Here is a 27615-nt window from a genome sequence, read left to right as displayed (position 1 = left end):
TTTCCCTCAGAGTAGCCACAGTTCTTACTTTCTCCCAGTTTGCCAATAGTTTCTGCTCACATGCACTTGCATTTTTGAAAAATCTACCATTTCCTTCCCAAACCATAGCATAGCAGAATGGCTAATGTTGGAAGGGACATCAAAGCCCACACACCCCAACCCCTGCCATGGGCTGGCTGCACCTCACCAGCTCAGGCTGCCCAGGACCCACCCAACCTGGCCTTGAACGCCTGTGGGGATGGGGCACCCACAGCTTCCCTGAACAAACTGTCTTCTTGTAATCAAATATTTGTGTAGACTCAAAAATGAATTGTCCAGTAATTTTAATATATTTGTTTCTTAAAAATAGTGGACGTGAAATTAACCTTATAGAATTACAACCTGAGACAGGGAGCATAATTAGTCACATTCAAAATCAGACATCTTAAGCATACATAAGACTTACTCATTATGAGAATTTTACAGCAGATGTGATCTATTTCTATTTTATGTGGCCTATTAACAAATGTAGCACAATTCCCAAAGAAAATTCATTCAAAAATTCACATAGAAACATAGAATTATCTAGATTGGAAAAGAACATATTGACTGAGAAGTATGAGAGAGTATGGGGGATATTTGTATGCACTGGATCACTTCCAGTGCTGTGCTTTAACCCTCTTTGCAACTAACCTGTTCCACAAACTGTGGAGGTGCCAGTGAGGATTGTTGTGCTCCACCAAAGCATAAGAATTTGATTTCTCAGGCCCTTAGAGGGGGGTAGAGCAACACTTTTTGTCCCAGTTCCTCCCTACTCCCACTGCAGACACACATCTTTCTGTTGCTCAGATGAATGTAAAACAAGTTTCATCTTTCACTGTCAGTAAGTATCTTCAGCCTGAGCATTTGTATGCATTCAGAAGGAATTTCTCTTCTATTAATTTGTTCAGTCTTCCCTTACGCACACGAACTTTCACTGGATAATGAATGACCATTTTTTATTCCATTTGAAATAAGCTTTGAATGGCTTCATTTGAAGATCTTGCTCTTGCATAGGACAAGAGAGCAGAATCAGCTGAAATTCCACACTGCACGACTTCCCTAAGCCTGCTCAATAGATTAGCAGTAGGTCTGGAAATTAGGTGTTCTGTTTTTTGCAAAGCACCTTCTGTTTCTGCAGAAAAATCTATATCACTTCTTTCTGACTCTGTTCTGAAGCTAGAGGAATTTTCTTGCCTATTTCCTATTCAAAAACATTCATTCTCCCAAACATGGTCTCCCATCAAGTAAATGGCATCAAGCCTTCTTGTTTGCAAATGTTACTGTGGGAGAACAAGTTGCACATTGCAAAACTGCAGGCCTGAATTCAGCATTTAAGTAAAGCAGCAGTTGTAACAGTGTTCAGAGATGATCTTGCTTTGCATTCTCTTTCAGAAAAAACTGGAGTTTTTTCTCCAGTCATTCAAGAGCAAGAGGTCAGCATCCACAGAAAGCCCAGCAGTGTTTTTTCTCCTCATTCTCTGTTTAATGTAGTGAGGACTAGCAAAGATACAGCCTTCCCACAGAAGTTTTTACCCAAACATTTTATATTGCAGTCCTGCTGTTCATGTCTTTATGTGTTCATGATTAAATGAAACCGCTCTTCATCTTCCTTGATGGTGTCCTAGCTCTGTGCTGCTCACATCATTGTGCCATATGTGCAGTATGGATGTGTTGTTCCTAGTGTAGCTGTTAAACCCCATATGCTTCAGTCTGTGGGAAAGAAAATATTATACATGCAATCAACAGGCCATTTCTCATGTTTGTCTTTAATGCATTAAAACCAATTCTTCAGTTAGATTTAATATGCATAACTCTTGACTTACTCATGCAAACCCTGCAACCATGCTTAAAAAAAAGTACTGACCCTAAAATTCAGGGATACCACGTGCCACTGTGATATCAAAATTCCACATAGACACCAACCAGTAGAAGAAGGAGAAACATGGGAAGAGGAAGAGCATGGACTCTACAGTCAGTCTACATCATCTGATATTTTTAAGCATTATCCATACAAACCTTCCTTCTGAAGGTTCATAGAGTCATAGAATCATAGAATGGTTTGGGTTGGAAGGCAATATTTGGTAAGTCTCAGAGTCTCGGTGGGAAAAACAGAGCTAGAGAAGAGTGAGCTCTTCCTGCCCTATAGGAGCAGTAGCATCCTAAAACCATCACTTCCTTGGGGATATTGTACTAAGCTACCAGTGCAGCTGCAGTAGATACAATCACTGTTCTAATTTTCTGGGAGTCCAAACGAGTGAATGTAATACTTCGGGACCTGCAGTGTATTGCACATTGACTGTGGAAAGGTGAGATGCATTTTTGTAGAATTACAGAATCGTAGAATGGTTTGGGTTGGAAGGGAGCTTTGAGATCATCTGGTTCCAACACCCTGCTATAGGCAGGGACATATCCCTCCAGACCAGCTTGCTCAAAGCCCCATCCAGCCTGGCCTTGAATGCTTCCAGGGAGGGGGCATCCACAACCTCGCTGGGCAACTTGTTCCAGTGTCCCACTATCCTCACAGTAAAGAATTTCTTCCTAATATCTAGTTTAAATCTACCCTTTTCCAATTTAAAACCATTTTCCCTTGTCCTGTCTCTACAAGCCCTTCTAAAAAGTCCCTCCCCAGCTTTTCTGTAGTCTCCCTTCAGGTTATTTTCCTATTGTATATTGTGCAATTTGGTGCAACCAAGTATTACATGACATTACTTAATTCTGCATTTCCTCACCTCTGGGATGATGTTTAAGGCTAATTCCTCTTGTTCCAGAATCAAGCACCATGTAATGAAGAGATAACCTACCACTCACCCTGTGAAAAGAACATAAGTAATGAGACAACATTACAGTAGGGAACTGGTTGACATACACAATAAGTAAACTATACTCTGTTCCAGACAGTTAATGATGAATTAAAATTAACCCCTGACTGTTGCTGTTTTCCTGGATAATACTTTAAGAAGTGATGTCCTTAGGTTCAAGACTCCTAGTTATCTTTCAGGTTTGACCTTAACTGCAAGCAGATATTACAGTGAAGTTCTAAGTCCAAATTTCCTAACAAACACTATGGCAAGACAAAGGCTGAAATTAAAAATGCTGTTTTGTTGGTTTAACCTGAGAACTTGATTTTTAGTTACTGGGTTCGGGGCAGCAGGGAGAGGGAGGGAGCTCTACTTTTCAGATCACTGAAAATGTAGTGAAGATATTTTTGCAATTTTTTACTTTTATTTCCAGTGAACCAAAAAATCAGCTAATGATGCAGCACATTCTGGGATTCTTGGGTATTTAGCAAGCTGCAGAACTAGTGAATCATCACAGCAAAAGCACTGCACTGTCAGAAAGCAAGTCCACTTGGGCTGATCAACTCTGAGGTCATAGTGGTGCAGTTAATGAAGGGTCTGATATCACTGGATGATGGGACCAGATAGAGACCACATGAGGCTGTCTTGGCAGGGGCTCTGGCCCAGATTCTGGTATCTGCTTGCATATTAGATAATTCTCCATTGCCAGAGAAAGAATTTAAATCTTCCATTTAAAATACGCCTGTCTATCCACTAAATTTACCGGACTCCTTGATTTCCAAATGGAATTCTTTGTAATCTGACCCCTGAAGAAGAAGACCTCCTTGCTCTAACAGGAACAGTGAGGGAAAGAGCAAGTAAGAACATGCACGCATGCATGCACAGACTCTTTGAAAAGTACACTGATAGAAGACAGCATTTCAAGCTGTATGCTAATACATTGCATTAAAATGCACTCCTAATACATTATTTGTTGTGTGACTGAGTAGAAACAGCATATGCAAATTGATTCTAAGCGTGCAATGTAATTCCCATGTATATGAGCTGTGCAAATGGGAATTCAAGTTTGTTATGAGCACTGACTGAGACACGATCTTTGGTTGTTTCATTTTTTTCAAGCTCTGAGTCATCAGTCTCACTGCCTGATAATGAATTTGAATGAAAGTCTATATAATACTTCTTCATTCTCAATCAGATAACATACTGTCATCATGTCATTTCCAGGGAAATACTGTTCAAATCACATCTTGCAGTGATGAAGCGAGAGATTGCTTTTTTTTCTGGAAGGGGAGGGAATATTTGTCACCTTAATAACATAAAAATGGATACTTCTGAGAACTCTCTGCACCAGTTTCATCGAGCTTGGGATCACTGTGCCATTTTCCTAGTGACTTTCAAGGGCTCATGCTGGGGGACACAAAAAGAGTGAGTGAAATGACTCTGCATTGTATGTGGCTATAGAAAAACAAAGAGAAGGTGAATCACCCATTTGCAGGACCCATTGCTGTCACTGCAATTTTGAGTATGCTCTTTTAGAAAAATTAGGACAATTTATAGTGGACTTTTCCTCCTCTCTTCTTGTTATTCAATTTTTCCCTCACAAATTCTTCCAAATGCCCTTATGAAGGAAGATATGAGCTTATGCTCATATGGCATATGTATGGCCTGGAGTCAGCTATGGGGGATGTATGGTATACTTGCTAATAGAAGAATACTGCAGCAGGGATGACAGATCTCTGGACACTGCCTTTCCCTGGAATAATCCTGAGTCTGATGTAAGGAGAAAAAGGTGATCAAGTAACAGCTCCAAGAAATATCCAAGACTTGGTCCTAGATTTGAGAAGGAAAAGGAAAACAATAAAAGCATGGATTAAAGCTGGTGACTCTGAATAACAGCTATTGTACCCCAAGATGTGAGCTCCAGGAAGAAATTTTCCTTGAGGGCAGCTGAATTCATGACTACTCCCACACACTGTGATCTGGTCACCATCACAGTTCCCAACATTTCTGAAGAGATGTGATGCTTACTAAAAAAGAAAATCTGACATCTTCAAAGGAAGAAGCCTGCTGGCTGCAGAGCATATCTATCAGAACCAGGGTGCCCCTTCCCACCCCAGTCAGTGACACAAATCTGCCAGACATAATTCCTGCAGCTACCTGCACACAGCAGTGAAGTCTCCTCTGTCTGCGCTGGCCCACAGCAGTGGATGCCGCTACCTAAGCAGAACACAGTCCAGTTTTGAGCTAACAGATGGGGAAGGTCCAAAAAGGGTATCATAGAATCATAGAATCACAGGGGCGGGATGGGAGCTCTGGAGATCATTGAGTCCAACCCCCCTGCTTAAGCAGGTTCCCTACAGTAGGTTACACAGGAAAGTGTCCAGATGGGTCTTGAATATCTCCAGAGAGGGAGTCTCCACAACCTCTCTGGGCAGCCTGTTCCAAGGCTCTGTCACCGCCTAATGTCTTTTCCAGAGCTCAGGACCCTCAACTCAGTCCAGAAGGTGACAATTTCTGTGATGTCCTGGAACCCCATCCAGTATCATGCACCAATCTGAAGCTCTCAGTTAGGCAGTGACAGGTCCAGATCTCAGCCATTCTCAGCCAAAGGTCAAGATGCTTTTTTGGCTCCTTAAAACATCACTGAGACAGGCAAGGATACTCCCCACTCCTCCTGATAAGGCTGTGCAAATACTGAAATTTAGTGTTTGCAACTCTTGATCAGATTACAAGAAAGCCTGGCTAGTACTGCCTATTTGTGAATTATTTTTGTAACAGTATCAGTGGACAAGTTAGGCACAAAGACTAGGACCTAGGCCTCCTAAGCAACTAGCACAGATGATTAAACACCCCCTTACCTCTTATTTTTCTATCCATACAGTTTATGTATTTTTTGATTACAGGCCACAGATAGGATACAGGATGAGATATTCCTTGAGGACGGGGCAGAATGGACAAACAGATGGCTGGGAAAGGAACCAGATCAGGGAAAGGACAGGGGCAGAAGGAAAGCAAGGAGGAAGAAAAGAGGAAGACTACTGATGAGGCCGGATTTGTCCACGAGTTGGATGTGGGTTTCAGGTCACATGCAGAGGGCTAGAGAATCAACTCTGAAGGGCAGAAGGTGGTAGTAAAGTGAAGACAGGAATGTGGAGAACTATCATAGGAATAGGAGCCCACAGTTTAATAAACAGAATCGAAGGAGAATGTATGAGAGGTAAAGGGGGTGGTAGAGAAGTAGCACACCCTTAGTAGCACACGGTTTCAAAAACTTGATTATTAACGTCTGATTCCTCTGCTTTTGCTAACAAATAGTGGAAGCACTGGCAAAAGTGCATGTCTGCATCGCCCTCTAGTGCCAGGTCCTCTCAGGAGACGTGTGACACCTGCGAGTTCTTTGGCCGTGCTAGGAAGGAGATCGGAAAGTTGAGGCTGTTGAGAGCCTGCATAAAGGAATGAGAGGAGAAAATGCAGGGATCTTTTTTTCCCCGTCATTGAAAATAAACATAATAAATTGCATCAAAAAGACTAAAGTAAATTTAATTGAGAGCAAAGTGCCACATAATTGTCTACTTAAGAAAATGTCAACACGTAATTGTTATTCACTATTGTGAATGTTGTCTACCACTTGTACCTGGAAATGTTAGTGTTAATTTAGCATCTTCTGCATAAGCATTGAAAAAGATGCACGTGAAACAGAAGCTTTAATTAAAAAATAGATGGATGATCATAAGAATCAACTTTCTTACTTTGTTTATTCAGTTATTTATATTGGATGTTCAAGCTTATTCTCCTTCAGGGCTTCTTGTCCAGTTCAAAAAACAGTAGCATGGAAACTAGGCAGTGGAGGGAAGAGATTTATGGACTGTTTAAAACTCCTTTGACCTTCATTTTGACCATGATGTTTGGTTGATTTTTAATTTGGATTTAGTTTTACTTGTACAAATGTGGTGCTAATTTGCAGAATACTGCACAGTCATGTAAAGTGCAGAAATACATACTTTTGAAACTAATGTTCATACATTCCAGATAGTGATGTGGAAACTCTGAGGAAGGTCCTTTCTACACAATGTATAATACAACAGGTGTAAATTCCTGGTATTACACCTATTGCTGAGATTTGGGTTAGTCTAATACAATCAGATCTCCGCAAAATCACAGCAATCCTCAAAATGCCGCTAAAAATTGTAGTCCAACCTATTCCTCAAAAATACCTGCTCTCATCCAGCTGTCTGACCACGATTGCTTAATGCATTGTGGAGCTCCCCAACTTCAGTAGTTTGCAGGTTCACAGCACCTGCTGAAACTCAGACCCAGTAGTCCTTGGCCTCTTAAGGAAGTTACAGAACAGGTCCTACTCTTTGGAATTATCTGAGATTCAAAAGTTGATTCAGAACAGTGTATTGGCTTGTAATTTTGGACTATGGCATCAATGAGACTCACCTAGAAACGAAGAAGCCTATGCTTCCATGCTGCAGGATCAGAGCTGATCTCCACTAGAGGCTGGATGAATAACAGCTATGGGTCATATCTGGGCTCTAAGTTCCCACTCTAATATTGCAGATTAAATAGACACTATTAATGTCTGATCTGGGATGAAGACATTACTGATAGTTTTCAAACCAAAAAGACAAACAGGAATGCAACCAGGTTGAAAGCTGCCATCCTTTCCTTCTTTTAACATCACAAAACAGGATACTTTAGACAAAAAGACACCTCTAATAATAACTTAGTGCTCCTTTCACCTCAGAGTTGCTGCGTTGGAATTTTTACAATTATTAAGGAATCCTCCAAACTTCAATTACACTATGAAAAGCAGAAAAAAATATTTTTAGAGATCTGTCTCTGAAATAAAAGGATAGACAGAACTTAAAACTCAGAATGGTTGACGCACTCTGAAAAATGTGCATGGCCCCTGTGTGTGTGTTATAAAACTATGCTTAACACTTTATAGAGCTTGAACTGGCCATGCACACTTTATTAAGTATGTGGAAACAGCTGTTCACAATTAAGGTCTTTATTCTTCAAATACCTACTACCGGGCACAGAAATGACTGCTATATGTAATCCAAGTCAGTGATCTATATCTCCTCATAGACATACTCAACAGTATCCTTAAACTTCTTCTCTTTATAATAACGTTAGTTTTCCTGCATAGTAAAAATGGAAACTTGGAGCCTAATTTTCCTCTCACTCACATCAGCATGAATCAAGGCAACGGAGCCGCGCTGATGAAAGCAGATGCAAAATAGAACGATACTGAAATCCCTAGAGCACATTTTAACTTTTGCAAGCTATGTATCTAAAAACAAAAACAAACACCTGCCAAGCTGCTACCCATAAAAAGGTCATTCTCACAGAGAGCAGCAGAACTTCATGACAGATATCCTTTCCACAAGAAGAAGGAACTGTTTGTCACCACTATTACGCATAAACTATGGAAACAGACAGCAACAGCTTGGTCAGAAATCTGCTTTCCTTGATCCTGCATACACCTTTTCCCTTGGCATTATTAAAATATGCAGGAATGGAATATTCTGTTACTTCTGCAGAACAAGATACGCAAAGGAAATGGTTTGGCAAGCTTGTTTCCAAGTGTAAAGGGCTTTTTAGTTCCCAGTAGTCCTGCCAACAAAATTAAAGCTTTTCAAACAGCACTCAAGTTGGTCTTTCCTTAGGATGCATTTAAATGTTCCTAAGCCCACTAAGGTACTTCCTTTCTTTCAAATTCTTTGTGTCCAAATGCCACTTACAAAGGATGAACATGTTCCAGCAGATCCTTAATACAACGCTCAGGAAAGTAACTCCTCATCACACCTTGAGAGCCACAGACATTTGAAGTCTGATACGGCAAGATATTTAAACAGGTGTCCAGTTTGAACAAAGACTCGATTCCAGTGAATGCAAAAACAGTAAAAACCTGAATCCATAGTTTACAGAGGACAAGTGTTAATGTCCCCATTATTAAGCAACAGTTCAGTCATATGTCTGCTTGTTAAACATGTCAAGCCCTGAGACGGCGCACATGGTGCACCAGAAAAGCAGGTTTTGTGGCATACCTCTTTTTTTGTGACGTGCCATAGTCCCCACATGCATGCAGCTCCCTTTTGGAACTTAATCCTACAGGGCCCTGATAAACATGGCAAACACCTCCCAGCAGAAAGCTGGTTCCCGAGTGGAATTCACTGTGAGCTATGTTTGGTTTGGGCTTTTGTAATGGCATGTGACTCATCGAGAAAAGTTTTCAGGTGAGAGCACTGTGAATTACTGGTTGCAGCCTGAGCCCTCCATTGTAAAAATGAATGCGCTTTTGAAAAGATACCGATCCAGTTCTGTAAAAATGTAGACCAGGTAGGATGTGCTGTGATCATTTACTACTAGACTGTACCACTACTACATATAATTGAATTTGTGATGATAGTTTAAGAGGCAGTAATATAATGCCAGCCACATGCTAAGTAGTAGTGATACAAGTGCTGGACAGAGATTGACTCCAGCAGTGTTTACCCAATTTGTGGAATTTAGCCATGGTAATTAAATAAATAGATGTTACTTTGTGTTTTCCATATTAATTTCTTATATTTATGATCCTGTGTTCTATAATGGTCAGACTAATACCTCTTTGTTTGCTCCAATGGGCTGAAGCCATGTGAGAACTGGTGTTTCTTTGAAAGCTAGGAGGAAATTGAAGATTAGCTTGAAGGATCTTGGAAAAGCAACACAAATCTTCATTAGAGCAGTAATGAGCATTAATGCACTGTAACTAAAATGGTCTGTTACCTCTTCTTGTTAGAAGCAAGATGATAGATGGAGACCATTTCCTCTTTCTGATTACCATTGCAATTCTAATGAGTTTAGTGAATAAATATATGATGGAACTTATAATGGAAGAAAACAAGAGCATAAGGCAGTGATTTGATCATGTAACTACCTTTCTGCCTGGAGAGACAAAGCCATTTAATTTTAATGGCATAGGGCATGGATGTTACAAAATGACAAGAGTGTTCATATGTCTTCCTATGAATTTTGGAAGGAAGATTTTTGCTGTTTTCTCTCTAAGTTCAAGAGATCTGTTCTAGATGACAGACCTAACAGGAATAACCCTCATTTCCATATATTTGATCTATCTTGTACTCCTCCTTTCTAACTGTCCTCCTGGTTTTACTTCTATATTTCAGTTTCATATTGTGAAGTCATCAGTGTCCCAGACATAGTACTGTGCTGTGTACTGTGTGTGGTGCTTAAAGGAGGTTAAAAAGCTGTGGGGTTTTGACGCCTGACAATTGTCTTCAAATTATTGTTCCTTTGTAATAGCATTTAAATGACAAGCTAAAGAAAGGTGCTATACATGAATATATAAACACACGGATATTATCAAGCCAAAATCTACCTTTAGATTCTGTGCCTGTCAGTCACTAAGGATAAAAAGTATTCATCATATATTGCAATTATCCCATTGTTGAGTAGTCAAAAAATCAGCAAGTCATAAATGAAGTTCCCCTGGAAAAAAGTATCCAGGCTTTAAGGCATGAAATTGTTCAGTATAGGCTCTAAAGAAGAGCCCCACTATCCAGTTGCACCCTGTAATAAACAAATATATAATAATGAACAAGGACTTTTAATATCTGTAGTCCTTCATTAAATCATTTTAAAGGTTGACAATTTCTTAAAAAATAATTTTCTTCTTTGGTATAATTGTTATATGAAAATACCGTGTATAATGAACAATCTGAGTTACTTGCTTTTTAAGAGAGAAAATTAAATGGAAACATTTGTTGTCTCATCTGCCTGTATTTCTAAATATTTTCTGAATTATCTTCAATAATATGAGATCTAAATAGTGTACCTAATGGTTACATCAAAGAATTGTGTTTGTATTCTTATGTGAATAGGGAGAAAGTCCATGTTTCCTAACATATATGCAAAAGCACACGACCTAGATACACATATTTCTTTCCAATATGACCTAGGCTTCTCCAATCATAGGCAGACATGAATTCTTGCTCAGAGACAAAGTGAAGGAGAGGGACAGCACAAAATTAGTTTCATAGCGTAAGTTAGGAAGCTCCTAACTCCAACTCTCCTCTATAAACTTACATATTCTGTTTTGCTAATGTACAGCAACATGCCCACATGATTCCAGCTTTATCTTATGGCCCAAGACATTCCCCTACTTTATATTTGTCATTACCAGAGCAGGGTTGCCAAGGGTGGCAATTCCAGGAATGGAAATAATCCCTTACTCTTCCAGACATCAGTATTCACCACATTCCCAACAATCTCTGCTTACACAACTCCTCATGCATTTGTTCATGTCCTGGGACTGTCCCCATAGGTTGGACAATGAAACTGTGTTTTTACTTTTGAGGAACTGTGTTGAAGACACAGTAGCTCAAGCAGGAGACTTCCAACATCTGAATGCAGATACAGCGTAGGGTTTTTACAGTGTCAACCAAAGAATGAAAATGGCAGCAGCCTTTACACCTAGATTTTCTGTCTCAGAAAAGGAATTTAATCTTGATATAATTTCACTAATAAATATATAGCTGGGCATTTCATGTCCCAAAATCTCACACTGAGTGTTTAATGGAAAAATCCCTCTGCAGGTAAATACCAGTTCAGCCATGGAAAATTGTATCTATACAAACAGGCACTGTTGTGGAGTTAATTCTTAAAGCTATCAAGGAAAGCATGAGCCAAGTGGGACTAATTTGGCCCTTTATATATGGCATATAAAGCTATGCATAGGAGACCGCTAATTTGGAGAAGAGGCCAGCCTAGCTTTAATTGTATCTCTAGGCTATGCATTCTTCAGCTGATGCAAATGAAAAAGTACAGATGTAATTTTGGCCCATGGACAACTCCTATTTTTTTTTTACTGATGCCACAGAAAAGTTGATCATGTACAAAGTGGCTAATAAATAGAACATAATATAAAAACTCTCAAGTTTAAACAATTCAAACATACAATTTTCTTTTTTAAAAAAAGGAGAGAAATGGTCAGATTTAATTTTCTGTATGTAGATCTCAGAGCAAAGAAGTTGCCGTATTTTGGCTATAAATTTCTCCATAAAAATGGCACCTATTAATATGAATTTTATATCATATTAAAAGTACAAGAAACTCATAAAGAATTGTACCATGCAATACAATTTTCCTTTGTTTTTTGTCTTTCCTGTAAATATGGCCCCAAATTATTTGCAGAATGAAATCATATTATTTAATTTTATGATTTATATTATTAGTTTATATAATCTCAAGCCACATAGCCAAGGTTTCCATAGACCTAGTCCATATGGATCATGCAGTCACTTTGTCTGGTCTCCACACGCTCAGCAGACAGCCTGAGAGCTCAAGAGAACCCTTTTCGCCCTTTATGCCTCCCCTCTCTCTTCCCCATAACTGCAGCCAAGAATTAGTCACAGCTGCCTTCCTTCAGGTTTTATAAGTCTAACTTAAGCCCTGCTTCTAAAACAGACAAGAAGAAAAGTCAAACTTGGGCACATGAACCCATGTAAATTCCACCAGCACTTACCATTAAGCACAAAGTTTAATTATTCATTGAGGGCAGAGCTATGGAAAGAGGCAGATCATTGACCTCTGCCAGGTAGAGCACTAACAGGGGCACATGCTCGATCTTTAGGATGTATGCAAAGCTCTCTGTTGTGGCTCATCAAAGAAGTCCTGCTACGACATCTAGTTGTGGAGCTCTGGGTCATCCCATGCTCTGAAAATACATGCTAGTGTGGAGCTCTGGGTCATCTCATGCTCTGGAAATACATTCCAATGCTGTTATCTCTTCAAGCATCATAGAAAACAGGAGAAGGGATTTCACTCCTGTTTTGTTTTCTCTTGTCTAAGAAAGCCAGTGTCTCAGCTGCATCATGGAATAAATGTTTTGTGATATGGGCAATCCAGGGCATGATACCCAGGAATCATTTGCTATGAGACAGAGTCAAATGAGTTTAAATTGAGATGCTGACTCACAGCAACCCATCCTGTCCTGCCTCCCAGCTTGTTTGCACAGAAGAAAAAAGCAAAATTCCCAGTGCTTTCAATGGCAATCATGAGGTGCTTTCACCTGGGTAGCTCACCTGGCAATATAACCTCACGCTATTGGGAAAAATAAGAACAGTTTTTCCTAGCTGCATGCTGCAGAGACATCTGGGCAAGTTATCTATCCTAACCCATCCTGCAGCACTGTCACACAGTTTCTGCTTCCACTCAAATGCCATGGGCAGATTACAGTGGGATCTTTGGCCAGGGGCCTCAAGGGTAGCAGGGGATGGGGCACTGTGACAGAAACACGAGGCACACAGGATCACTCAGTGCTTACCATCTGCCAAAGGGATGCTCACAGCTCAGACTTATGTTTTGGAGTATCTTTGAAATGAGCATCAGTCTGAAATCCACTGAGCTGTGCTGATTTCTCCCTTTATTAAGTGGCTTTCCTTCAGTGGAGTAGTGCCTGAAGCACCTCTCTGCCAAGCAGAGTATAGTGATGAGATGGTAAAGCCACTACTAAGAAGTAGCCACCTTTCCTGAAGGAGAATTATTCTTTAAATCCCCTTCAATCTCAAACCATTAAAATCACGTATCATGTAAGTGTATGCTAATATTGTCATTTACCTGGCTGTGCCTCTCTTTTGTTCTTCATTTGCTGGTCACCTGGGAGGGCTTAGTATAAATTTTTGCAGCCATGTTTGTGACTTGCAAGCAATGATTTAACTTCCTTTCCTCCCCCTCATTTCTGGCTCACGCAATGCTGCAGAGTAAGGCTTGGCTTCCCTTGGTGCCCGAACCCCTTACCACTGTAAACAAATATTCCAGTGATGGTACAGAGATCACCTCTCAGAAACTGCAGGTTGATTTAAATTCACTTGCTGCAGCTCCTCATCTCAGCTGGTGCCCTGCTGTGTTTAATTGGCCCTCTGAAAGTACATCTTCCTTACATCTTGATTATTTTGAATAGGAGGTGAGAGGTGAGGAGAGGAGGAGTGAGGAGCAGACCTTCTCAAAGGAGGGGAAGAGAATGGAAGGAAAAATGTTTTGAAATAACTTTTTTAGAAAAGATATTTAATAAAACTGTGCCATGGCATACCCCAGGGGTATGAACTTAGCTGTCTATGCTGATAAATTTTAAGAATGGCCCTTGGTAAAGTTTTGGCCTGAGCTCAGTAGAATTCTTCCAAACAAGTCCCGGTTGGGAAGTGGCACAGTTTTGGGGTTAGCAAAGGCCATCACCCACTCCCAACAGGCAGTCTGTGTTGTGTATTAGGCGAGTAACGGGGCTTGGGCTGTAACGTGGAAGGCCCTTCCCCATATGCTTGCTATTGGTTCACCTACTTTACTTGAACCTGTGTCGTAATCACGAGGGGCCGTGCTTCTTTGTTTTCATAACAAAGGGCACAACAACTCCGTATATGGCCTTTCGGAAGAGACAGGTCAGAAGCGGGAGATTCAGTATGATTGGCCAGGAGCCCCGCGTGAGCTTCTGGAACAGTCTAGTAAAAAGATAAGAAATACTATATAGTTCTGTAGCTTTTACCAATAAACGCCATTTTGCTGCACATCATATTGATACTGTGTGTGGTATTTGGCCAGGACCAGGTTTTGGTTCTCTCTGTGCAAGAATAATACTAAAAGGGTTGCCGGAGTTCGGTAACAGTCTGGATGAAGCCACCTGTGTCAGACAATAACTGAGTTCAAAAGCAGGAACTCAGCTAAGCCACACCAAGACCTGATGCTCAGAAAAGAAAATACTATGCCATTTTTTTTGTATAAATGTAAGCTATGCAATTTATGAGTCCTGTCTTGAATGGGCACTGTGCTTTACAGGGTAAGAGATGCCTTTATAGCTCATGAAGCTATGCTTATATTCATAGAATCATAGAATGGCTTGGGTTGAAAAGGACCTCAAAGATCATCGAGTCTCAACCCCCCTGCCAAGTGCAGGGTCGCCAACCACTAGACCAGGCCGCCCAGAGCCACGTCCAGTCTGGCCTTGAATGCCTCCAGGGACGGGGCATCCACAACCTCCCTGGGCAACCTGTTCCAGTGCGTCACCACCCTCTGTGTGAAAAACTTCCTCCTAATATCTAACCTAAATCTCCCCTGTCTCAGCTTAAAACCATTCCCCCTTGTCCTATCACTATCCACCCTCACAAACAATCGATCCCCCTCCTGTTTATACGCTCCCTTCAAGTATTGGAAGACCACAATGAGGTCTCCCCGGAGCCTTCTCTTCTCCAAACTGAACAAGCCCAACTGATGATCCACTTAAATATCCTCCATATTGGCAAAGAACTCAAATCTCAGCACACCATTTTCTGAGTAAGTGCTGCAGCCAGGAGGCTGTTTTAAAGATGATGGGCAGAAATTCCTCTCCCAGAGGCAGTTCAGGAATGGTGAGCCCACTGCGAACCAGTGCTAAGGGGTCACAACCCTTGGTGGAATGCTGTTTGGCTCTCTGTGGACAGTCTCCCTCTCTGCTCAGTTTGGACTGTTCATCAAGGCATGAACTATGGAAAATGCCAAAGGGATAGCATATCCCTAGATCTATGCATATCCCTAAAAATTGAGAGCTAGATCCATGCAAGATACAAACAAGATATCTTCTATGGTCTTCCATGGGAATACTCATATGCTTCTATGTATTCACATAGGTGATCTGCTGAGGTTTGGTGGGCTTTTTACCAAAATAAAATCCCAGATCCAGAAAGATGTATTTCTATCTACACAGCCACGTTCTGGTACTGCATCTTCATTCTATCAGTACTGTAATTAATTTCAGAATGTGTCCTCTCTAAACCACACTTCAGTAGGGTTGTATTTTTGAATAATTAAGCTTTAAAAAGAAAGTCTAATGAGACTAATGGCTATCAAATTACTAGATTTTGAAAATCATTGATTTTCTCATTTGCACTCATACATGGCTGCTAAAATTAATTGATTTCATTTGCATATAGAGATTGCATTTGCTTTGACTTCCAGAATGTTTCTCTCCCGAGTTTCTCATCAAACTTTCAATATTCATTTTCATAAAAAGGCAAGTGATCCTTTAAGTTCATTTGCATGGGAACTGAGACATTATCCCTCATCTAAGTAAGCACTATTTTAATTATCCTTTTTGTTCAAATACATTCTATTCCAGACTGCTTAGATATTTCAGCTGTGCTCATCACCGTGGTATCTGAATACCTTACAAAAAATTATGAAATGCTTCTCTTTCTCTTCCCGACATCAGCTAAGCTAAGTCATTTTTTCCACCCCATACCAACTTTCCACTTTCTGCCTCATAACTTTCCCTTCTTTTGCTCCTCCTCTATCTCCCTGGTTGAATGGGAAGGCTGAGCTGTTCATGTATTTGGAAAAGGTTAAGGTGCCAAATGACTCGTCTTTCCCCTTCTTTAAAAAGTAGCACTAAGAAAAACAGAAACTTTTTCCAGGAAGACCTATTCATAATAGTAGAGACAGAAATACAAAAATAACCCCATATAATGATACGCCAATTTAATTTAGTGAAATATGCTGGTGCTAACCATTTATTCAGACATGTCTGCTTAGTACGAATGGCCAGCTTCTTTCAAAATGAAAGATGCATCATGATCAGTACATTTCTCCTTATCATTTCTCCTGTATAGAATACTGATCATCTGCTGAACTGTCTATGTGCTTTATTGTCTATTCCCAAAGTGTGAGATTATATCTCTAATTTCATAAAGCACATCAGAACTTCAGAAGATAATTACAGGCAGAATCTCTCTTTTATTGTCACTATCTCTTCTTCCACAGCCTTTGCCTCCTTCATACTCTATTCTGTTTTTATTGATTGGTTGTTGTTAAACTGTTCTTAAAAATCCTGATTTTTCCAATTTGTGGGCAGGAGAGTGGATCAAATAAGTAGAGTTAAAATTAAGTTAGGAATTTACTGTGGTTTTGTCATTCCCATCTCCTCAATGAAGGAGCCACTGCAGGAAGCTGGATTCCTGGGGAAGATTAACTTTGTGGCTTTGGTAATGTGGACTTGAACAAGGGCATAAATCCATTATGTCTTTCATGTGTAGTGATGAATAAATAATTTGGCTGGAGAACTGGAAGTGGGAAACTGCATGAAATTCAGGCTGAAGTTGATGATTTTCTGCAGGTGAGATTTTCCAAAGGGAAAAAGTCCAAATGACTGAACTGGTGAGAAAATTAGGAGCATATTTCATCTACAAGATTATCAACAGCAGACTTAGGTTAGAAACATATTCAAGTGGAATTTAAGTTATGGAAAGTGTTTTTCAGTAGCAAGAAGGTTTGAGTATGATTTCAAATGTGCTAAATCATGGGATACTGACTGTTTTCTCTGTCCAAGTGCTTTTGTGGTTTTTCAGTTTCCAGATCATAGTTACAATTCTCTTGCTCTTCATATTAATTATCCTATGGCTATGCCAGATAATCTCAAAATAATAGTCTAGTCTCATCACAACTAAATAGTTTTGTTCTTTCCTGAGCGACAACATGGGAATCCATTGCTATCAGAATTAGCCAAGTAGTCATGGTCAAATGTTGGACCATAGAAGTCAAATCAGTAGGTATATTTCTTTGGTCGCACCATTTTCACTGATGATAGATGTGAACAGAATAAAAACAAACAAAAAAAAGAGCATTTTCTTTGCCAAAGGAGAGCATTCTGAAAATTATTCTGTCACTGCACTGTTTTTGAGTAGTAGCATCTGTGCTTGCACAGCGATGAAATCTGAGCTTGTAAGATCCACTTACCTAAGTTGAACAATAATTAGTATCAGATGGTCATCTCATTTTGGGTACACAGAGATTGATTCTTAGAAAACCATGCATGCAAGCAATGTGCCACAAAGCCAGACTGTATAACAACAAATACAATTAGGTGCCTTACCACTAGTAGTTTCACTGACATTTGATTTGCATATCATTTAGGTGTTGGGTTACTTCTTAATACCCACGAGTTTGACATTCATAAGGAGACTGCAGAGAATATCAGTTTGAGTGATTATTTACCTCAGTACAGAATCTTTGTGGGAAAAAGTTCAGTCCTGTAAATACAAACTCAAAGTCCTGATTCAATCAGATGCGTGATCACATGTAACCTTAGGCTCAGAATCATTACAATTGACATTTAGTTTAAGAATGTTGCTTAAAACAAGCTTTAATTAGTGGAGATTTCTGTTGTTTCTTTCCTTTCCCACACCTCTGGTGTATCCTTACAGTGGTCTGATATGCCCTAAACCAGATTTTCACCAGTCAGTTAATCTGAATGAAGACACTGAAGAGCTATTGGTAATTTTCTCAGATGCTTTGGCCATTTTCTTACGTTTCACTTGAAGATCTAACCACAGATATTTCTACATGTACATTTGAAGAATAAAAGACAGGCAGGGCTAATTAGTCATTTAGCAGATGTGAATGTATTCTTGAAAGTACTGAATTAGGCTTCTCCATAAAGAGTCCATTATGATCAGTAGAGGAGAAGAAATGTATTTTGTTATTGTTGATGATGCTAAACATTTTCTTTAGGTGGATAATATAAAAGGAGAGGACTATTCATTTCCATACATGAATATACATTTCACTGATATGGAATTGACCCTTAAAATAGATGCATTTCTGTCTGGTTTGTGGGGACTTGCCAAGTGAATGAGGGCTGACAACATCCACTGCTCATTTGATGAGCAGTGCTGGTTATTATTGATAATGGAATTTATTTTATTCTTTGTATGTGCACCATACACTAAACTCAAGCTTATGTAACTTTGTCATTACTAAAAAATAATACCTGCAACAGGTTTAATGAATTAAACCATTGGTCAGTACTGTCTCTCCAGCCAAATAAAAGGATGTAGAACAATGGAAAAACTCTGTTTTTCTTTTAATCAAAATTCTAATCAGAATTTCATAAATGCGACTTGCAATCATGATAATAATTGCTCATACTCTATGCCAAGGGAATTTGGGAAACAAAGATTTTTCTCCACATTACAATCAAAGTCTAAACACTACAGATTTATCCCTTTACTTCGAGAACAGTAATATTGTCAAGAAAGCAGCTTGACACTTCCTTCTTAAAATGAAGAAGGCCAGCCTGAGGGTTGTTTATTTTGTGAATGATAATATTTTCCTGTCTTAAAATTGTTTCTTATTGGAAAGGAAAATGTTAAATCCTTAATATGTTCATTAGAAGTTGCTGGAAAACAAAATACAGAACTAAATGAAGCATGAATACCATCCAGAAATTGCATTGAGGATGTACTTCGAGCCATATATTTTAAATAGGCTTTGGCTGGCTTGGGTGTAACCCTTGTTTAGGGGGTTCTTTTTTCATTTGTTTCTTTCTTTGTTTGTTGTAAGTGAAGTTTCCTCAAGACATGTAATGAAGTAATGAACCAAGGCATTTTAATGAATAGCTCAGTGGAAGGCTATTGATCATTATGGCCATCAAGATTTTTATATAGACAATTATTTTAGCATACAGAAATCACCAACAAATGCACAATGTGTCATTATAAAACTGAGATGATTTTTAGAGTTCATACATATGGTCATGTACTCTACAGTAAAAATGATAATATTTAACACATCTGGGTTATTCCATTACCAAAGTACAGGCATTATGGACTGTAAATTGTGGCTCTAAGGCACAGGCTTGGCTAAGAGGAAAAGTAATGGTCTGGTGCTCCAGCAGGAACCCGTATGGGAGCTGAGCCTAAAGGCATCACTGAGGACAGAAGCATAAACCCATAACTGAAGGATTTTGAAGACTGCAGCATGTACTCCCCCTGGCTACTCTGTGCTCTGTCATTATTACATCCAATGCACAAACGAAGATTTCTAGCACAGACAGAGTCATTAAGGGCCCTGGCCATGGTTCAGTACTGCTCGGAGACTTGGGCAGTCATTTATAGCAGCAGAAGGGACAAGGAAGTGCAGACATCTTGAGAAGCTGTAGGGAGAGCTACAGCAAAGCATTTTTCTTTTCCCTAAGAACTGGAGGAAGAGTGTAAGTGATTTTATTAGTTTAAAACATAAAGCAGTTTGACTGTTTTTCTTTTTTAATTTAAAGCTATCTGAAAGTGTGCAAGAAATCTGTATAAATCACTTACAATGTTGGATTTTTCCTAAAAAAAAATTGTTTCAATTACAATTAAAAAAAAAAAAAAAAAAAAAAAAAAAAAAAAAAAAGCTCTTCAAATACCTTTAGGTGAAGAAAGGATTGATTTATTGATTTTTGCTGCAAGAGAAAATTCACGTTCCAGAAGTATTAAACCAGGCCCAAGAATAAAGAGGCAATAGCAGAAGTACAGAGGCAAAAGCTCAGTGCCCTCACAGTTCAGAGAAGCATAAGGAAAGCTTCCCATTCCCTGTAACCATTGTTACTTAATCGGTTCTTGACTAATGAACTTATTGCTAATGAAGTCTCTACAGAAGATCAAAAGATACCGAGGGTCCCATGAACAGATCTTTATAATAATGAAACATTAACCAGAACGAGATGTTTAATTTAAAGTAAATGAAATCAGCATCACTGTTGATTACAGTCTCAGAAACTGGTTTTAAACTACCTTCTATTCCTAGAAGTATGTTGCGTTTCATACGGAAGCTCAGCATGGTTCACGTCCTATGTTTTCTCTGTCCTATAACAATGGGCCTGACAGCCATTTCCTATGCAGGATCTCCTGGATTAGAGCAGATTCTCTGCCTGTGTTTGGGACACCAGAAAGATCAAGATACATCCAAAGCAGTGAATAAATAAACAAAACCTTTGCTTTTCATAACTCTCAGCATGAAGGGCCCAGTGTGCAGATTCCTCTGTGTACTACGCAGCTGCTGACGAGAGATCATGTTTAAGGAAAGGATCTACTGAAAGCTCTCTCTTGACAGGAGCCATCTCAACTATTTCTGTAGGAAATGCTGAGAAGGGCACATATTCTGATCTTCCTCCTAGGGCTGAGTTTCTGTGTTCTGGGTTCATGGCAAGTGGTTAAATATTTATGCCATCTTTATGTTAAAAAGCAAAGCAACAGAAGGAGGGCTTCAGCCAACATCCTTTTACTGATTAATTTTGCAACTACATTCACCTGGAACCTGGGATGCTTGGCTACAGTTCTCTCTTCTCCATGTGGGGATTATACTGGGACTCAGCTGCTCTCAAGCTAGGAATCTATTTCCTGAACATAAATCTAGTGATGCTTTAGGAATCTGAGTTGAACTTAAACATAAAGCTGCTGCTCCAGAAGAATGCTGGCATCCCACAAGTCTTTCATCACATCTGTGATCCCCAAAAATTCCAGAAACAGCAAGGAGTGCCTCAGAAAACAGTGAGCACCTATGCCTTGGCAACTAAATCCCATCCTCCATGCTCAGTCCATTTGCCCAAAGATAGATATACAGTGCTGTCTACCTGGTCACCTGACACTGCTGCTACTCTTTCAAAAATATGCTGTTTTCTCATAGGTTCTGTATCATATCTGCCAAACCCACGTGGATACTGATTTTCTGCTATAGCATCTTCAGTAGGCTGACAGACAGACTGGAACCTTCCAGATGAGATTCTACTCAAAAGTAGGACACATAAATAAAGCAAGATAAATGCTAGATGATAAACGCTAGAGGTATCCTAACCTCCCTTAGCCATCAGTGGAGGGCTATTTAGTACAGCTAGCAGAATGATTTAATTCACACTATAAGAGATAGTAGCTTGTCATCTAAATTGCTCTTTAAGCTCCTCTTGCCATTGACTACCACTGGAGTTTATATTCTTCCAGAACAAGTAGACATCTTGGTGCAGACACTTACACATCTTAAGATGAAAATGTATTCTCTGCTGAGATTTGAAAGCGTTTAACCACTAAGCCATAGGCTGCTCTGGTTATTGAGGAAAGCCAGTATGGGGTTTTAATCCCTCCTCTAAAAGCGTACACATTTTACAGAGGATAAATAAGAAATCATTGGACAACTAAGAGATAAGTAAGAGATTTATATTCAAGCTCCAAGAGAAGTTCAGAAGGCTCTGGAAGTAAATAAAGATCACATATTCCTGCCTAGGAGGCAAAAATATTGTCAGGGTTCCTTAGTTTAAGGAAATGTAGATCAGATTGCTATAGTAAAAGAGAATGTTCAATCAAGAAAATCAGAGCAGAGAGTTTAGAAATATTAAAATCAGGCAAAAAAAAATCAAGAAACATGAACTACTCTCTTCTATAGATAATTAAAACCTGTTAATTACCCCTGCTGTTATTTAAATGGTGCTTCTGCCCAGGAGGTAATTCAGTTTTAACTGAACAACTTTTTTGGTGGCAGTATTGTTTGTTTGTTTGCTTTAAATTGAGCTACAGTTCCTTGTCAGCTGCTCTTAGGAGCAAAAGAGAAATCTTGCCTGCTTAACATCTGCTGTCAGATTACGTTGCCTCTGCTCTCAGAAATGAATGCTGAAGACCAATTCAAGTTCCTGTCAGCTGTGATGCCTTTTGGACATGTTTCAATCAAGCAGCAGGCTTTTCTTTACACTTAAAGAATCATTAGAACAGCTAAAGTCTTAGGGAAAACACATTTTGATTGCAATTGTAGACTAATGTCTAATTCATTTAAATTATCATGCATTAAGTAAATATTTGAATTACTTTGAGATCTATCACACATAATTGTAGCTCTATCTTGAGTTTAAATATTTCTCCCTCCTCAAATTCTAATCAATAGAAAGCAAAACAACTTTTAGAGTTAGTGCTACAGCAATCTGATATGTCAGTGTATACGCCCACAAATTCTCCCTAAGCATTATCTAATGTTTCGCATATTGATGGTTCCCACATCTCACAGTGAACTTGGTAAAAGTGAACAATAAGCTTGAACATACCTCAGATGGTTTATTTCCATCTGATATGTCAGCTAAGGTCGTATTCTCCTGTCCTGATGTCTTAAATCTTAAAGGTGCCCCTGGGCCCACTATGTACGGCATAGAGAGTTGCAATGTGACCCTATCTGAATTCTCTTCTTGTCAAACAATTGTCACAACACTCTGAAATCTCTCACAGTGACAAGCAGGGATGAATCAAGCTTGGTGTTTGAGAAATGGCTGTATGGGCTCCCATGTGAGTCACCTTTTTCTTATCCAAGAACTCGTCAACAACTGCAGTTCTCTCGTTTTCACACAAAAAAAAGAAGCAAAATGTTATGACACCTATTTTAGTAATGTAATTACAACATTTGGTGTTCTCCCAAAGTCTCTATTTCTAGAGCCAAGTGATTAGCCAAGTATCTCAGTTTTCAGTCTTTCACAGAGGCTTCCAGGAGAAAGCTTGGAAATGTTCTAATGTTACCCCTACAGGCTCATAAACCAAAGGCAAGTAAAAATAGTTAATAATGCTTCCCCATTTCTAGAGCTTACTATTTTAAGCCAGTCACACAACTTCAGGTGGCCTGTTTCATTATATAGCTTCGGCTATACTGTCTTCACCTCTAAAGTTGATGTAAATACCCACTTTCCACTTCTGAAAAGTACCTACAGAGTACTCTAATTTTAATCTTTCTTCAAAACAGAGTGCAGGTAACCAGTTAGATTCAGTCAGCTAACTGATACAAATCTAAGATTTACACCACCCCACTTTTCTTTTCAGACAAGATCTGGGTACTTAAAACCTACCATTTCTTCCCAACTCTACATTTGGGATGAGTCAGTCATCCACACACAAAAATGCATTTTTCTGGTTTGGTAGCATCCAGCTGTTCCCTTTGCAATGGTGTTGCCATGTTATTTTCTTTTTAACCAAGGTTTTTCATCAAACCTACTTCAGACCTACTACCAGCAGAAGTCTGGATATGTCAGATCCAGTCTACATGGCTTACCAGCAAAGAATAAGAGAAATATAGACTAGAAAAGAGCGAGGATCCTCAGAACAGTGTTCAAATACAAAAAAAAAAAAAAAAAAAGTAGCTGCAGAGAGGAAAAACTATTCTGTTCTCTGTTTCTGGGAGCAGATAAGGAAAAAGCATAATGAGCTTAAATGACAGTACAAGGAAGGAGCAAGCAATACACGGTGAGTCTGGTATAATAGATCACCTGGGAATGCTGTGAGGTATCTTTAGGAGCAGGCCTCCCTGATAAATCACAAGAGTCAAACACACTGCTGACCTACTCTTGCCTGAGAGATGCAACGTATGATTTCCTGAGATCCTTTCAGCCCTCTTTCTCCACAATTTTATGCACAATCATGTGGACTGCATGCCTGTTAAGTAAGATATGTCCCAGGCCCATTGGATTAACCAAGAAAGAGTTGTGGGTGCATGTGAGGGCTGCACTGATTGAGCGGCCCCAGGACATGAGAGCCCTACTCTTTGCAACTCCAGATGATATGCTGAACTAAACCAAAAGTATTTGAACACTGAACTGAGTTTTGATGCTCTGCATCGTTCTTCAGGGAGAAGAGTCCAAGGACAAATACAGTAAGAAGATATCTATGAGCCACAACACCCAGTGCATGGCACTCAGAGTGGAATTTATGTCCTTCCATTGGGCTCCCACAGTTCCTATGAAGTTTTTTATTTTAGAACAGGTACTTCACAAATGAATTGCCTTCCCAAATTTCTTACTAGTGACAGTGCTAGCTGAAAAGAAATACAAAGCAAAACAATCAAGAGAGATTTAAGATCTTTTAAAATCTAGACATTTCTCAGCACTCAGACACCCCAATGACTTTTCTTTGCAGGGTCTGGGTGCTGCTCCAAGCAGGGACAGTGAGGGACACAGAGAAGCACAGCCCACACAGGGGCACGTCAGCACAGCAGAGGGATCTGCAGCTTCAGGGGCCCCAGGCTCACTTTTTATTTAGTTGGGTCACTTATTTTAAGGCACACAATCTTCACCAAGATCTTAAAATTCTGTATCTACATCTACAACACTGCCCCAAAGACAGAGAGCACTCAAATCCAGAGTCTGTTCAGCTCATCACAAAGGGCTAACGCTGACACGCCTTTCTTATTTTTTTTCTTGTTCTAGCCACTGTCTGTCCTCAAACTGTGATGAATAAAACAGGACCTATTTTTCCAGAATGATGGAGAAATATCTAAAAAATCACACAGAGAAATAAAGCATTTCTCTGCTCATTTCTTGAAGATGGTAATCAAAGCAGCAAAGTAGAGAGGATTCCTTTTTCTGGCATGGAAGTACTTTCATTCTCTGATCACCATAATTCAGCAAACCTTCCTTCTGCTCCCTTCACATTGTGGAAAGACACATTCTCTTGTTCTCAGCTCGGGTTACCGGCTCTGAGGTCCTGCTGCAGAGGCGAGGTGGGGCAGCTCACAGAAAAAAGCCAAAACAAACTTTTAAGACAAACTCATTTGTAACCTTAACTAGGAAGAATCACTCCTCAGTAACGTTAAAAACAAAATCGGAGCCAGATAGTGGAAAAGGACAAGATAAATACTGTACATGCTGGAAAACTCCATCCCTCTGCTCTGCTGACTCACAGCTTAAACATTGTATGAGTCAGGTGACGTTACCGCAGTGATAAATCTGATCTGTATCTACAGAGGAGGACTCCTGGGCCAATCCTTTGTCGAGTACTGGGGAAATCATTACCATATGTGAACATTTTTTTGTGGTGCTTTCTGACAAAATACATATTTTCCATTCTTTATTGGGCTGTTTATCTAGACTAGAATTATGATAAACTTCTCAAGTGGTTCATTTTCTGAAGATTCATATGGAACACATTAAAAATAAGTTTCCATAACAAAAATTACTCAGCAGTAGAGCTGTGAGATCTCGCACACCCCTCCCTGCAGATAAGCTTCACAGCCAAAGTGAATATGAATGGCCCTGCTTGCGGCTTCCCAGCACTCAGCTGCACGTGCCGGAGAGGCAGTCCCACTCCTCTGCGTGGATGCACAAGGCCAGGATCTGCCTTTCAGAGGCTATGATTCAGTGCTTCAGCCTGGTGAATCCTGTGTTCCAATATACTGGATATAAGGCAGAAAATATTCATGATGTGGGTGGTGAGGTACTGGAACAAGCTGCACAGAAGAATCTGAAAATGGCCCATCCATGGAGGTGTTTAAGGCCAGGTTGGATGAGGCTTTGGGCGACCTGGCTTAGCAGAAGATGTCCCTGCCCCTGACAGAGAGGTTGAAACTAGGTGATTTTTAAGGTCCCTTCCAACCCAGACCATTTTATGATTCTATGATATTTGCTTTCTCCATTCCTTTTAAGGTGGTTTCTCCTCAGTGAAAAAAGGGAACCTGTATCTAATTCCTAAAAAAAAGACACTGAAAGATGAGGAAAGACATTTGCTTTGTATCTGTGTACCTACATGGTCCTTGAGTACAAAGGCTAGAGATAATCTAATTGACACCGAAGAAAATATTTGCCTAAATGAAATGTGGATGTGGATGCACATGGCAGTTCCATTTGTACTCCATCTTAGAAGTACTTCATTTTCATCCCAGCTAAGGCTTTCTGACATTTCATGCAATCACATTTTCATTTGCAGCTTCGAGAAACTTTAAGCATTGAGGGCTGAGGTTTCACGCTTGCCATCTGTCCCATGATACCTTATTTCTAAAAGTAGCCAAGAACTTTTCACAAACAAAATGGATGAAAAATAGAGAAACTACAGCTAAACAATGTTAAAGAAAAATTAGCTGTAGAGCTTAGGAGCTCTGTGTTTTCCAGGAACCCTGTGTGGAGGAAGAGCTGAACTTTTGTTAAAAATAAACCTTGTTTATTCACTTTTATTCCTGTGAAATACATCCACATCCTAAAAATGAACAAGTCTCTGACAAGTAGTAGTTTACACATACCTCATAAAGACTTGCCAGAGTTTAATAGCTGAAATCCCCAGGCAGTGCCTCTTCACTAAACACATCCCACCTCCTTACAAGGTCTATATGTGACTGAACTGTACATGCTTTATAGCCACTGGAAAAATAAAATAATAAAAATAATACATTTTAAAAAGTATTCTGCAGCATAGGGCTAAAGAAAAGAAATATAATTTTCCTCTGCAGTGGTTGTCCCCATATACGCTAGGCATCCAGCACACTGAATGTGGCTCCAGGGAGCTGCTCTCTCTTGCAATCCCAGTTCATTCACTGCTAAAACCAAGCATCACAGAGAGGAGGGAGCTGCCTGCCTCCTCTGGGGAAGAACAAAAGGTAGATCAAAGTCTGTGAGGAAAAAGAAGTATATAGAAGAAGGTGGGATTTCTTAAGGAGAGGTCTAGGTCTATATGTCAATAAAGGAATAGAAACTTGGACTGAAAAAGGGCAAATTTGGTAAACCTCACAGAGGAATAGGACTTAGAGCCTGAGTACGGCAATGTGAGGTATAGGTCCAAGCAGCTGGCACGGCCATGCTGAGGGAAGGGATGGGACTGTGCGTGTGCAGAGAAACTGTGTCCAGAAGTACATGAGGAATGGGATGAGGCTGATTGTTTGTGTAGAGGAATAACACTAACATAAAAAAAATGAGAGTTGATGAAGTCTGACAAAATATTTGATGAGGGAAAAGGAGTTTGGGGAGGGGAAGAGCAATGAGGTAAGAATGCCTAAATGGGACATTTCTGAGATGGTTAGTGAAGTGGTAGGCATAGGACTGGGATGGGACTGGAATGGGACTGGAACAAGGACAGGGAGCTCAAGAGTTATGCGTAAGGGGCAGAAAAGTGGAACATAATCATCAGAACTTCAAACTAAGCCCCAAATCTTTCAGCTCACCTCTTCACCTGAGTACATGTCTTATGCCCTGCTTGTGTCCCTTTGTGAGGTCTGCCAGATTCTC

At 39.8% G+C, this 27615-nt stretch overlaps 1 long non-coding RNA gene across 2 annotated transcripts; it reads right to left on the bottom strand.

The window, feature by feature from the left end:
• Positions 365-27615, bottom strand: LOC110396459. 2 transcript variants are annotated; one of them, XR_002436980.1, is made up of 4 exons: positions 27552-27615; positions 26637-26754; positions 2751-2830; positions 365-1731 (listed from the first exon to the last, which is right to left on the bottom strand). It is a non-coding gene; the product is annotated as an uncharacterized LOC110396459 (long non-coding RNA). The 2 variants fall into 2 exon arrangements; XR_002436979.1 differs by lacking the exon at positions 26637-26754 and having other exon boundaries at positions 366-1731; positions 27552-27611.

This window comes from Numida meleagris, chromosome 3 (assembly GCF_002078875.1).
Source record: "Numida meleagris isolate 19003 breed g44 Domestic line chromosome 3, NumMel1.0, whole genome shotgun sequence".
Taxonomy (NCBI): domain Eukaryota; kingdom Metazoa; phylum Chordata; class Aves; order Galliformes; family Numididae; genus Numida; species Numida meleagris.
The sequence above is the reverse complement of the archived record's forward strand: the minus strand, read 5'-3'. Positions and strand labels throughout refer to the sequence as shown.